This window comes from Macadamia integrifolia, chromosome 9 (assembly GCF_013358625.1).
Source record: "Macadamia integrifolia cultivar HAES 741 chromosome 9, SCU_Mint_v3, whole genome shotgun sequence".
Taxonomy (NCBI): Eukaryota; Viridiplantae; Streptophyta; class Magnoliopsida; order Proteales; family Proteaceae; genus Macadamia; species Macadamia integrifolia.
The window spans coordinates 18,271,894-18,286,929 of record NC_056565.1 but is presented as its reverse complement, the minus strand read 5'-3'; the positions used below and the strand labels follow the sequence as shown (position 1 = coordinate 18,286,929).

The 15,036-nt window shown below is 41.2% G+C and overlaps 1 long non-coding RNA gene across 1 annotated transcript; it reads left to right on the top strand.

The window, feature by feature from the left end:
* Positions 1-12,289: 12,289 nt before the first annotated feature.
* On the top strand, positions 12,290-12,902 carry LOC122090145. Its single transcript, XR_006143423.1, has 2 exons — positions 12,290-12,534; positions 12,660-12,902. It is a non-coding gene; the product is annotated as an uncharacterized LOC122090145 (long non-coding RNA).
* Positions 12,903-15,036: the final 2,134 nt, after the last annotated feature.

Here is a 15,036-nt window from a genome sequence, read left to right as displayed (position 1 = left end):
TGAGACCTTGAATGTGTGAAGAATGGATTTGGAAAATCCCCATTTGAATCCCCAAAGGTTGGGGGAAGTTTGGGAAGAAACAGCAGGTTTCCCACCAAGACCGGTGGGCCAGACCGGCAGGCCACCTTGCCCGCCGATCTTAGCAGGGCCTCGGGCCCAACCGACGGGCCAGACCGGTGGGTCTGACTGGTGGGTCAGATAGGTGGGCTGTTCGACCCACCCGAGAGGCTCCGAATGTGATTTTTACGTCCGATTAGACCCAAATCGGACGTGTGACCTTCTTTTAGGATTCTAAACATGATCTTGTCATTGGATCATGTTAATCTTGATCCCAAAATGGTAAAATACTAACCCCGCTCACTCATGATAGGTTCACCAAATCCCACGCTTCTCGCACCGGATCTCATCCGTACCGAGCGTGAGCCCTTGTACATTACAGGTAAGTAGGGAGAGGACGTTTGGCCTTGTTTCAAGGCATTTTTTGGCATTCATTTTATCGTATCTAGTCTAGCCATGTCATAATGAAAATGCTATGTAGATTAGTCATCCTCACATGGTTATGCATGGGTGTTGTGTTTATTTCCTAAATGCCAAGTGATAATATGCTTCTGTGATGAATGTGGACATCATTGTGTATAATGCATCAATATACTAGATGTCATAGTCGGCTTGGAAACGAGTGCATTGGTGGCCCATGGTATGGGACACGGTGACACTATGCAATCATACTATTGTCATATAGGAGCATGCGGTTTAGGATAATCATCTACCCGTGCTACAACCCTTCCCAGCAGGGGTTAAGGTGTTGGGTTACCATTTGGGGGAAAGCAGTGGTTGCGGTTGTCGGGTCACTGTGGCGGTTAGACATTACGCCCGGCTGGTCATTAGGACAGTCGGTAACCCCGATGGTATATTCAAGAGGGCCAATCATACTGTTTTTAAATTGCTGGAGTTAGCACCTTTAATTTTTAGTCATTTACTTTATGTTGAGAGCTGGTGGTCGACATATTTTTATTTTTCTGAGTACTCACGGTGGGCCTTCTCTGACAGCCCTATGGGTGTATCGCGGGATGGAGTTCGCGGCTTGTACCCGGAGTATACGCGCACTATGGTTGTAGTAGCACTAAACCAAAGACTTAATAATGTTGCTTAGGTGGATGTGATTTAAAATGTATTGCATCGCATATAGTGCATATGGTTGTGATTTGTTGTGTGGACTGCTGTGTGGTCCATCTTTTCACTTACTAAGCTAGTGAGCTCATCCCACGTGTGCACCTCTTTTAGATGATTTTGCAGGTCATCAATAAGATGAGCACGGGGTGGGTCCCTCAGTTGAGTTCCCTGAAGTGGACTGGTGGGTCCCTGAGGAGTTAGGGCACGACACTGATTGCTCGTGCGAGAGTTGTGCTGTGGGATCGCAGTTCTGATACCGAGCTGAGCTCCACTTTTGATGCCGAGCTGAGGTCTACCTTGTGATGCCGAGCTGGGCTCAACCTTTGATACCGAGTTGTGCTCTAAGCTTCGATACCGAGCCGAGCTGTATACTCTGAGTTTTGATGATTTCTTTTGTGTACTTGATATGTGAATTGTACTTTTATTATGTAAATATCATGCCTTCGGGCCCACATGTATTTAACTATTGTATCACAATTCGGGTATCAAGTATTATGGGAATATTCACAGGTAAACCAAGTCTTCCACTGAACTGATGAGCTCTTTCTTAGTTGTGTGTATGCTATGGTGGAATACTGTATCAGATGATCCTGGCAGGTTTGGGTTAACCGGTGTTAACCCGGTCACTGGCCCGGTTCTGTGTGAACGAGGTGTGACAACCATCCTTCTTCTTGACAACTTAAGCTAGTGCACCCCAAGGTGAGACACTTGGGTGTATAAACCCCTTTTTTAACAAATTTTGCAACTCTGTCTGTATCACTTTTAAGTCGGCTGGTACCATCCTATACTGAGCTTTAGACACTGGGGTAGCTTTAGGAATTAGATCAATAGCAAACTCCAATTCTCTATCAGGTGGTAGCCGGGTTAGATCATCTGGGAAGACATTAGAAAATTTCTTGTCTACCTCCAATTCCTCCAGCGGAGCAACCTTCGTATCTACATCTAGTACTGATGCAAGGTAGCTCTGACATCTATGTTCTAATAATTTCACCACCTGTAATGTATAGATGATAGTCTTTCTAGGTCGCTTTGACCTTTCAACTTGATACACGAGCTTTACTCCTTCATCATCCTTCATCTTAACTTGTTTCTGGCATACATCACATTTGCTCGATGAGCTGACAATCAATCTATGCCCAAAATGACGTCAAAATTCTACATATTAAATTTGATAGGTTGGGCATCCAGTTTCTTCCCATTAATCTCAATTGAACAGGGCCCACACACTTCTTTTAACTGTTCCACCGTACCTGTTGGTGTGCTAACCACTAACTTGCATTCTAAGGTCTTAGATGGCACATTAAGCTTCTTCGCAAATCTCTTAGACACAAATGAATGCAAAGCTCCAGAGTCGAATAAGACATATTCCGGTATACCTGACACAGATAAGACACTTAGCATTGTATTACATATAAGTATAACAGGTTACTCAAATTTTAATCACAAAGTCTTTTAATTAAAGTTTACTTGCTTTTACTTCAGTACTGGCTTTAGCCTCCTTAGCTGATAAGGCATACATCCTTCCCCTAGGCTGGTTTCCTTGAGTCAATGCAGGTCTATGGACAGGGGGCCGACTAGATGGTGCCGTTGCTGGGTATCGGTAATCTTTGGCGAAGCGACTGTACGAATGACAAATATAGTATCAGCTCAGTGATGCTTGAATTGGAGTGGGAGCTCTCTGTAATGATCCAGGTACAACTGGAGGATGAGGGGGTCTCGGGGCAGTAGGCACCACACTAGTGTTAGGGCGGAAAGATGTAGTGCCCAATCCACTAGCAGGTCAGGAAGGATAACTCGATGGCCTATAAGGCTGCCGATAAGAGGAACCATAAGAGTATGACGTATGAAAGCTCTTGCTCGGGCTACCTGAATCAGCATATGGATTTGCCCTCTTCCACAGTTCCGGTGTAAGGGGTGGCTCTGCCCTCTGCTTGTCTTCCATTGTCTTGGCTTTTTGCACAATCTGTGCATAATCAGTTAAGTCCAACACCTCCATCACTGTACCAATAGATGTCTTCAGTCCTTTCAAAAATTTCTGGGCTTTTTCCTCAGTCGACTTCATATGGCGAGGAGCAAAATAAAACAAACTTTCAAACTATTGCTGATATTGCAGAACAATTTTGCTTCCTTGAGTTAGTGCCATAAACTCTACCTTTTTACGGTCTCTGAAGCCCTTTGGATAGTAATTTGATAAGAACAATTTAAAGAATTGTTCCTAAGTAGGCTCTGGGTGAGTTGCCATCAATATAGGCTTAAAAGCTTTCCACCAAGAATCAACTTCATTTCTAAGTTGCAACCCTGCACAGATAAGCTTCTATGCCTCGCTGCACTCCATAATATCAAATACTTTCTCCAACTCTTGGATCCACCGATCCGGCTCCAATGGGTCATTATCTACCTTGATGAAGATGGGTGGTATGTACTTCTTAAAAGACTCCACCACCTTCACCGTAGTGGTAGATGGTGGATGATACGGTGGATAAGCCGGATAGTAGGGATAGGGTGGAGGCATCATGAATGGAGGAGTGCCATATGGTGGAACCGGAAAGGTACTTCCCGATTGATCTTAGGGTACAACCTCAGGCAGTGTTCCTCCAGATTGCACTCCAATACCTGAGCCCATGGAAGGGTCCTGTGGAGTAACTCCTCTAGGAGGCTGACCCTGTAGAGTAGGGTTCAAGTATTGTTGCATAGTAGCCATAAAAATTTGTTGTTCCTGAAAGGCCCCTTATGACTATTGTATAAGGGTCATCACATCACTAGAAGTGATGACATATGAGGGACCCGGGATTTCGTTCACGAGTGGATTATCCTGAACTTCCTCCGGATCATGATCCACTTGTGGTGGTGGATGTGAGGATTGTCCCACGGGTCGAGGTCCATGGGAAATGGGTGCTCGACCATGAGAGGTACCATTGGCACGACCACAGGATCTGGTGCATACCATGGTGTTCTGTATCTAGATTATTCCAAAATGTAAGCATTGATTGAGTGCCACAACATTTGTATATATATTCACAATCAAATGCATTTTATATCATAGGTTATATTGATACACCACACCACATGATCAACACACCCACACTTAATTACCAATATATAATTCGGTCTCACAACGATGCTTAACTATATGGCAAAACACCCCTATTGGTGTCTAATTGGGGCCCACGAGGAATGGAATGCAAAAATTTCTAAACTCGGGTCTTTTTGGGCCTTGATACCCAAACCGGTGGGCAAAACCAATGGGCAAGGTCAGGCTGGCCCACCAGCCACAACCAAGCGACTTAAAAAGGGGTTTTTAAAACCCCTTTTCCCACTTTCTTCTTTCTTCTAACTCCCAGGCTGGCACGATTTGAGGGTCTGTTCCAATGCTTTGACTCGCAATCTTACTCACAAATCATCGTTCATCTCTTCCTCATCATCTCAAGTACTCAAGTAAGTTCCCTTTTCTCCATTTTCTCCTTGAGAATGCTATTTTTCGGTATTCTTTCTTTATCGAACTCATAATCTCATCATATACTTCATTTCCTCCATGGAATATTGGTTTTTTTGACAATGTGATGATTCATTTATGCTTCCTATGGTTTGTTGGCCTTGATTGACCGATTTATAGATAGAAATCTCAAATTCTTTGCCCTAATTTCTCTGTTTTAGGGTTTTTTTCTCATTTTTCTTCTTTATTGCAAATTGATGGTTCCCATGCTATTTTTTCACTCTCAGTGCACTCACACATTAGTAGAGAAGTCATTTCCATTCGTGTGTGCATGTGTTTCTTCTTCCTTTTAATATACTTACCCCTTTATGGTTAAAATCTTTGGAATTTTCTTTATTTCTTCAATTTTTTTTCTTATGAATGACAATACCACTATATCCATCCTCTATCAATCACTTGTAAAATAGTTTGATTAATTCTTTGTAGGCATATACTCATTTTCTGCTATGATTGGCTCATATCCGCCCAATGTAAAACTTCCATTTTCTTCAAGTTACTGTTGGGGTTTCCATCCCCATTTTCCAATTTGTTTTGATCTCTAGCCATGATTTTGCTTATTGTTTCCCATTCAACTACATTTTTCCTTAAGTAGGTTCTCACACCCATACACTTCCTCATTACATATTCTTTTATTTCTTTCCAAGTTCATCTCTTAATATCATTGCATTTTGGCATATGTATATGCACTTCGGGGTCCTTACATTCCTATCACTTTTCATAGGGTTCATTTCACCCCCTTTTTATTACATTTCTTACCACATCCTTTTCATACTCCTTTGTTAATTTACACTTACACATTTCTTGGTGCTTTCAAGATGTCTTCCATGAAAGGAAAAGAGGCTGCCTCCTACACCAAAAGGTGGAAGACTACTACATCTAGAGGGAGAAATGTGGTTCTGGGTTCTTCTTCATCATGGGCCTGACCCGCAAGGAACCCCTCCATTGATCCAACGAACTTTGATGAGAGTTTGTTCCATAGCCTCGAGGCGACTGTTGCATGGTCAACCTTCTTTAAGAAATCTGTCATAATGGAGAAGACGATGGTGATCGAGGATTTTATAGATTACCAGATGTTGGAGAAATTCACCTCTTTAGGTTGGGATCCCATGCTTCATCCTGACAGTCTTTGCCATGAGGATCTTGTTCAATAATTTTATTACAACTTGGAGGTGTCCTACGAGAATGGGGAGTAATACTCTCTTACCAGTCTGGTAAAGGGAGTAAACATTGTTTTGTTTTGACTGTGGACTTGTTGGCAGCCATTCTGGGTATCTTAGTTTAGGGTGCTTATTTCTATAACCCCCCAAGGTTAAAGGTTATGAGCCCAAACTTGAGTCTAGAGATGCCAGAGAGCATATATATGACTATTAGTGGTAGGAAGGAGCGTCCGTTGTCCAAGACAGCTTATATCGTCGATGCTCAAGTGTTTACACGCCTGACCTAGTTTAACCTGCTCCCCAGAGCAGGTCATAGGAACCAGGTGAGTTTCATAATTTCCTACATCATTTACTGTATTTTCGTGGCCTTGGAAGAGGGTGCTCCCTGACTTTGCCTCCCCTACGTCATAATGAAGACCATGGAATACCACACCGCTCACTCCAATGATTTTGGTTTCCCTTATGGAAGATCACTCACCAAAGTCTTCGAGTACTTCCAATGTGGACATATTGGGTGAGGAGGGGAAGTATCCAGTGAACAATTTCATTAGAGAAAACTTGAGGAGGATGGGGTTGCCGGTGCCGATGGGAGCACCATAGGAGGCGAAAGAGCGAGGGCCAGTGGACATGGAGGGAGAGTATATTAGTGAGGAGGATGAGGAGGAGATTAATGAGGAGGATATCCTCGAGGAGGAACCTTTAGAGTCCCGAGCTGCTGATCCACACTTTAGAGCTCCACCACCTTCAGGTGGGGCTTTTGATTTTCAAAAATTGATGGATAGCATTAGTGCCCTGAAAGAAGGGCAAGATCAGATTTCTAAGCATGTGGAGGAGAGGGCCATCCAAGGTTTGACGATACAACACCGACTAAGAAGGGTAGAGGCTAGTTTCCAGTACTTAACCAAAGACTTGGATGGGGTTTTTAATGGAATTGCTGCCGACTTCCGTTGGGTGAAGAAAGAGGTGACCATGATGAATGACAAGTTTGACTTTAACGACCGTTACTTCAAGTGTAGCTCATGACCTATAGGCGGTGAGACCTTTATCGTGGTTGACGACGACAATTGACTGGGTGGCGGATCCTCCTCCACACTCCTTTTCTATCTCTTCTATCTGATGGTGTTAATTCTAATATCTTTCTATGGTTTTAGGAACTTGAATAAAGGCTCATCTGGTGATTTATTATTTTTAGAACAATCTTATTTGTTTTGACTTACTCTGTTGTGTCTTGGTGGTGACAATGGTTGTCACCCTATTTTGTAATTATCTTTATATATTTGGTTTATCAGGTGTCTTTGTTAATTTGTTTTTAGTTTAATATAGCGCCATTAGGCTGCCCAAATTTTTGTTAAAACTTTAATCAATGGTTTATGGAATAGACCAATTGGTCTTTTGGTAATCATTTAAGTTCTACACTCATGTATGAAATGAAATACAATAATTTAGACTTTTCATCTTATTATAGGTTTTTGTCGTTTAAAGCTTTTATGTTTATCCAACCCTGGGGTCTTATTATAAGATTCTATGAGATCTATCATGTATGCTGTAAGTGGGTAGAGCATCATGCTTTGATACCACCGTTGTCACACCCCGTTCTCACAGAACTGGACCAGTGACCAAGATAACTCCTGTTAACCCAAAACCTGCTAGGATCATCTGATACAGTAACCACAGCACAGTATACACACACACACACTAAGTCAAACAAGTTTTGTATTTTAGTGAAAGTCTTACATGTACATACCTGTAAATACCCCAATACTCTTGATACCCAAATTGTATTACATAGTACATATACATGTGGGCCCGTAGGTGTGAGATCTACACAAGAATTACAATTTAAACATCCAGAGCACAAAATATGTAACATCATAAAATAGTAAAAAAGAAACCTGGGTTGGTATTAGTGTTGCGGTCCTACAACACAACTCTCGCATGAGCACTCGACCCCGTGCCCAAGATCTTCAAGGACTCACCAGTCCTCAGCTGAAAACTCCATAGTAGGTCCCAGCTTTAGGTCTTCAATCAGATAATTTACAAGATCATGTAAAAAGTGGTGCACACGTGAGATGAGCTCACTAGCCCAGTAAGTAAAAAGAAAGACCAAGCAATCATTCGCAATACAAATGCACCTATATGTATCCAAGTTCATTTTATTATCTTAAACCACTTACACATCACATCTAAGTCATAGATCATGTGCTACTTGTAACACAGTGTGCGTATGCCCCATGTACGAGTTGCGAACCCCATCCCACGATACGCCTATAGGGTTACCGAAGAAGGCCAGTTGTGGATACCGAAAAAGTAAATGGGTCTTACCCTGCATTAAAGTAAAATGGGTCTCACCCTGCATTAAAGTAAAATGAACCTTGCCTTGCAATAATTTAAAAGCAGTACGATTGACCATCTTATTATATTACCAAAGTTGCAACTGTCCTAGTGATCAACTGGGCGTACTTCTAATCACCACCGTTGGTACACAGGCTCAGACTTCTCCTCAGTGATATACCCAACACCTAAACCCCTGTTGGGAATGGTCGTAGCACATGGATACATCATTCCTAATTGCATGCTCCTATATGAGATAGTACAACTGCATAGTACCATCGCGTCCCATTCCATGAGCCACAAATGCATTCATGTCCAAATGACTACGGCATCTAGCCAAGCAATGCAACATATTCAATAATTTAAAGTCATCCATCTCATATCTCAAAGCAGGAATAAACATTTAACCATTAAAGATATTAGCATATCAAGTCATAAATGAATTTCATAATGCACACATCAATGCAGGCAAATGGCATTCGAGGATGACTAGGTTACACATAATAATAAAATTATGACATGTCTAGTCTACAACAATTATGGAATGATGCAAAAACACTCTAAAAATAAAGTTAATGTCATCTTCCCACTTACCTAATTGATTGCAATGATCACTCTTGGTATGAGGGAGATTCGGTGAGCGATGACACAAGTTTCTAGTGAAATCTATCATAAAAGAGGTTTAGCTTAGTATATCTTTACTTTAGGCTCATAACCAATGAGGAATGATGATCCCAATGTGTTTAAAATCATTAGAGAAGATTGGTTGACAAATTTAGACCCATTTGAAACCCAAATGGTCGGATTGGTGGGTCAACCGGGGGGCAAGACACCCACCAGTCCTTGCTCATCGCTATACCCAGAGGCTCTGTTTGGACTGAAGGGCTAGAAGCGGTGGGCCAGGTGCCACCTATCTTGCTCATCGGTCGAGCCAGCTGCTCTATCTGGACTGACGGGCTAAGAGTGATTGCCCAGGTGCTCACCAGTCTTGCTCGCCGATCGAGCCAACAGCTTAACTACTACAGGCGGGCTCCAGATTGGTGTGTCCAACCATTTTCAGGCACCCACCACTTAGAACCAAGATTTTTTATGTTCTCTTCCATTCCTCATCCCACTTTGGGGAAACTAAAAGGGGTCAATTCGACCTTGTTTTCCACAAATCTAAGTATTCTTTGCTCAAGAACACTTCAAAAACCTCTAATCTTCTCTTTAGCTCAAGAGATCAACAATTGCTTTTTAAATCTTACAATTTCTTCCTCTAAATCCTTCATCAACAACATGTAGATCCTTTATTAAACCTTAGATTCACATTCTCAAGAGATATTAAAAAGATCTAAAAGATTCCTACCGAAATCGAAGGGTTTCACTTAGGGTTTCTTGGGGGTTTAAGAAATATAGACTTTACTCACCTCAAATCGGAGATCTCGAGATGAGGATCACGTTTTCGGTGTCGGATTCAAGAGATCTAACCCTGGCGATGCATAACGATCAACTTTTTCCCCATTCCTTCCTTCTTCTTCCCTTCTCTCTCCTTCTTTTCTCTCTTTTCTTTACTGTTCTCACCCACCGTGTAAAACAATAAATGAGGGTGAAGAAAGTAATAAATGCTATTTATAGTGGGGTCAAAATATCTTAGATTAGAGTGGTAGGTCACACTAGTGGGTCCGACCTATCCATGACTACTCACCAATTGGCCAAAACTTAACTGAATCATTGGGATTTTCGATGGAGCTCAGCCCTCAACACGTATTTCACTCTCGGTAACTGGTTAACACACGTACTTGACACAAAATACGGCTACATACCTTTATTAAGCATACATGGCCTGGTGATACGTGTAAGTGCATGGCTTGGGCACACAGACTTCACTAGGCACCGACTCCAACTCATTTGGCCAACCTGAGTTTAGAGTCACCCTTGCCATCACGTTCCATAAGGTACTCGTCTCAGCTTGCTTAGATTCAAGTTCTACAAGACCAAATCGAACCAACTAGGAAATTAGACCGGATTTAGAGAGTAGGGTATTACAAACAACCTGGGATGAAAACCAAACCATAGAAGCAGAAGAGTTGACCCCATCTTCTGCAATGCCATCAGCATGGACTACATGCCGCATCTAAGGAAAATGAAATCTAGCCCTAGACATATCATTTAAAGCAATCTCCTCAACAATATAGGGAGGGAACATCAATATAGTCTTAAACACTTCTAATTTTGCTGCATCCTTTTGCTAGGTAATCAACAACCACATTAGCCTTTCTATAGCAATGAGTGATCTCCCAGGGGGCTGTGTTTAGGAAAGGTTTCACAAGAATCCAATCTTGGAGGGAAAACCAAGGAATGGTACCTGGTTGGACAACGATCTCCATGATGCGGAGTCGGATTCAATCCATAGTGCTTGAACCCCTAGATCTTTTACCCTTAGGATCCCCTCTATAAGCCCTACAAATTCTGTTTCAAAAATGTCACACCGAGAAAATTCTTGAAGGAGAGTATAATCCTACCAGAGTAATCTCTAATAACTCCACTGGCTCTAGACCTGCTATGATTACCCAATGAACTCCCATCTATATTCAACTTAGCCCACATTCTAAAAAAGTTTAAACAAAAAAACTTCAAGAATTACCTAAAATGGCTCGACAGAACTAGCCCAAACGCCTGCAACATTGCAAATCGACCACCATTTTTATAGCTTCCTTCATGTTGTGATTGGCCTCTGTAACTTCACCCATAACCGTCTCATAAATCCGATTGTTCATTGTCATTCATTTTCCTTGGTATCGCCTTGAGTTCATTTCCCTCTAGATGCTGGAGGCAATGATAACAGGTCCAACCATTTCTGACATTCAATATTCTTCGCTTCTTACACCACCACAACACCAAATCCTCCATAAATTGATATTGCCAATGAAACCTAAAATAATCGAGAAATTTATTCCAAATTGCTAACGACATGCTACATTGCAAGAAAATATGCTAAAAGGTTTCAGAAATTTTCTCATTAAAGTTGCATTTTGAAGTGAGATGCACACCTTTCGTTCTCACAGCATCATCTGTAGGAAACCTCCCATTCATCAGATGGTACCTAAAAATTTGACTGTGGGGCAACAAGTTCCTAAACCAAATAATGGGAGTCCAAGGGACCTTTGGATTTCGTCTCCTTATATCATCCCAGGTTGACAAATAGTTGAAATTCCTAAACGGCGTGAGACTCCGAAAACACTTTTCCACTACCTGATAAAGGTGATCTTCACCAACATAGCAGCCTCAAACGCATCGCCTAAGGCCCTTGAGTGAACATTTGAAATGTGCCACCCAAAGTTAGAAATAAAGTCTGATACCTTTGCTTTAGTATCTTGAAAAATTCTATCATCAATTTCGACAAACTTGCAATGGAAGATGATCCAACCATATGTCCTTACAGAAGTTGATCAATTTTCTGTTGCCCACGATCCATTTTTCTTTGCTTGCAACAAAGTTTCACATCCGCCGAATTCTTAGCCAAATAGATGAAGGTCTGTAGCCCCTTTTAATAGCTCCCTAGGGCTCACAGATCTAGAATTAAAGAATCTACTCATAGCTGAATTCACATGTCCGATTTGCCACACCAACTTGCATAAAAGAGCTTTATTCACATTGCGTAATCTTTGAAGACCAAGACCTCCCTCCTTCCCAGATTTGCAACCTTGGTCTTACTTCACTATAATAGAAATCATTCTTTCTCTACTAATGGGATTTGATCCCAACAGCTCATATATGCAATGTCAAGTGCCAACTACTAGGTGCCGTTTTAGGTAGTAAATTAGCATAAAATCAATGAAACTTATCTCTTGGAACAAAAACTCAAGTTTATTGAAAATGCCAAACAATAAAAATTTGAGATATTTAATCTTTGCTTCTTCCTTTATAAAGTTCTAGGGCTCAAAATAATTCTAACCCTTAACAGATTCCAGCTGAGTTGAATCAAAATCAATGGAAAACTAGTTCTGTTGCGGATTACTTGAATCATGATCTTATTCATTTACTCAAGCCAAAAATAAGTGTTAAAAAACGAAGGGGGAAAGTAGCCTAAAAGGTTGGAAAATCACCTCGGATGTTGACATGTGGATGGTCAGATCGTGGTTTCGGCTAGGAAAGTGGGTAAGATCCCTTGGAAAATCGATTGAAAAGTGGGAAAAGAACAAGGACTTCAATCGGTCTCACCCTGTAATTGGAGAAGTCTACTGCTACTCCACCTAATTATACAGGTCGAAACCCACAAGGCCACATTCACAATCGATCAAGAGCTCAAGATAGGCTGCCAGAGATGACGCCGTAGCCAGTTCCCATTTGTCTTACACCATTTTAAGGCATTGCTACTGCTGGTTATCTTCCGAGTAGGTAATTTCTGTGATGGCAAGTCTTCTTCCACCATATATTTGTTGCATTGGTGTAGTTTTTCTCTTAAAAACATGAAATATAAACCCCAGAGCAGAAACTGGAGGGTTGTAATGTCTGCCATGCAGTGATTAAACGACCCACAAAGTGGAAGGACCGAAGGGGGGAGAAGTGGAACAGGGGGCAAAACGAATTGAATCCTAGGGTTTTTTCAGTTCGGGTGGTGTTGTACTAAACCATTTTGGTTGGCTGTTGCAAAGATGGCAAAAGAAGAGCAGGAACTTCGATCGAACTACAATCTTCGTTCAAATGAGAGAGAGAGGAAGAAGAGCAGGGACTTCCATTGATCTGCTATGTCTTCGCGATTTGAAGGGAGGAAAGAGGGAGAAGAAGAAGGGGGGGGGGATGATTTTGCAAAAGGGAAAATTACTTGATTACCCAGTTTTGGGTTTCACTTGACTAAATTATCCAATTTGTGTTTCAGTTAACTCCAAAATCAAGTTCGAGTTTACAAGTATCCCCAGAACAACGATTCTCCCTCAATTATGTTTTTTTTTTTTTACCATTTTACCACTGACTTTTTGCACCCTACCTTCTCCTATAACAATGTTTACTCTGATCGGACAACAATAAAGCATGAACTAACAATTTTCCCTTCTCCTATCACAATGTTTACTTTGATTAGACAACAATAAAGCGGAAACTAACAATTTTTTTTTTTTTAAATTATCAAATCCACTGGTTTCCCAAGAAATTCCTCCCATGAACAACTTTTTTGATCAAATCCATGACGAATCAAGTCAACAAACCAAAAACCCTAACATCCTTTTTCTTTTTTGATAGGCTTTTGGTGGCTTGCAGGTTTTTCCCTCTTGACATCTCTTAACAAAACCTTACGCTTAGTTTTTGTAGCAGTAGTAGAAGCCACGGCTTTCGCCTTTGTAACAGAGCAAGTTCTTTCAAATTTTCTTAATTGAGATTCTCTAACATTCTACAAAGCTATATATGCATGATTAGTGAAGATTAGTTGAATATATAAATTTCCCTTATACCTATTGTTTCTGATTGATCCATCAATGAGTGCAGTTCTGCTTACTCTATTTTTCCCGTTTGATTTCATATGCTCTGCAGATCTCTTGCTCCACAACCCTTTCAAGTTTCACCTATCTTCTTCTCTTTCAATGGAAGAAAATGAAAACCCTGACACCCACAAAAGTAAAAACCTCAAGAAACCCATTTTGTTGGGCGTGTAAGGTGACTCGTCAACGATTGCTAAGAGACGACGGGTCGTGCCGACACCTACCAAGGTGAACACACTTTGAGAGGGAAGCGAGTTCCGCCTTACTTCGGTGGACTTGCCTGTCAATTTTTGAAAGCCCTTAATGGGGGACTTGGCTAATTAAAAAAAAAAAAAAAATTCACTCCGATCACAAGGCCACAGTCACACCCAACACTGGCAACCATCCCCAGCTAGCAGCCACTATCACGAAGGGAGGGAAAAAACGACTGTGACGTATGGCGGAGGGCAGGGGAGGGCGAGGGTTGCAGGGAAGGTGATCGGAGTGCAAGAAGTCAGGGGTAAAATGGTAACAAAAAAAAAAACATAATCGATGGAGGATCACTATTTTGGGTATTTTTGTAAACCCAAACTTGAGTTTGGAGATTGTTGTTAATTGAAACACAAGTTGGGTAATTTAGTAAAGTGAAACCCAAAAGTGGGTAATTAGGTAATTTTCCCTTTGCAAAACCTAGGTTTCTCTCGATCGGTTTTCCAAGAATTTTAGGTTCGAATGGATCTTACCACTTCCCTAGTCGGAACCATAATTTGACTGTCCACGAGTCAGAGGACATGTGTTGACATCCGAGATGATCTCCGCTAGTATCCGCCAATTCTCTTCCCCGCAAAGGATTTCGATCCCTTATAAAAAGCAAAAATCCCACCCATAATGATACTTCTATTCCAATATGCGGGTGCAGGGGCTAATTGGCCTTTTAAGAAAACTCTCTCCCAAAATAGACATTAACTTAGGCACTGTTTGACAATGCTCCATTTATACCGTTTCTGCGTTTACTTGTTCCTAGAAACGGAGAAACAACCTAAAAAGCATTTGATAAAGTTGTTCCATTTCACCCGTTTCTAGAAACATAAATCAAAATTTATGCTTATTTACAATTCTAGAAACGACTTTGACGAAACAAGTCCGTTTGTTTCGTCGTTTCTAGAAACGAATTTGAGAGAAAAAAAAAGGTTGTTGTGCCCGATAAATCTCTCAACTATTTAAATCTAAAAAGAAACAACCGAACCCTCTCTCCCTTTTGGACATCCGATGATATTATTGAGTTTTTTAGTGGCATTATATCTGCAAAAAACGTTTCGAGAAATAGATTTATCAAACACCAAAAAATCCATTTTTGTTTTTGAAAACATGAAAAACCGTTTCCGATATTTCTAAACATAGAAATAGAAAAAACGTTATCAAACGGTGCCTTAATTTCCCCACATCC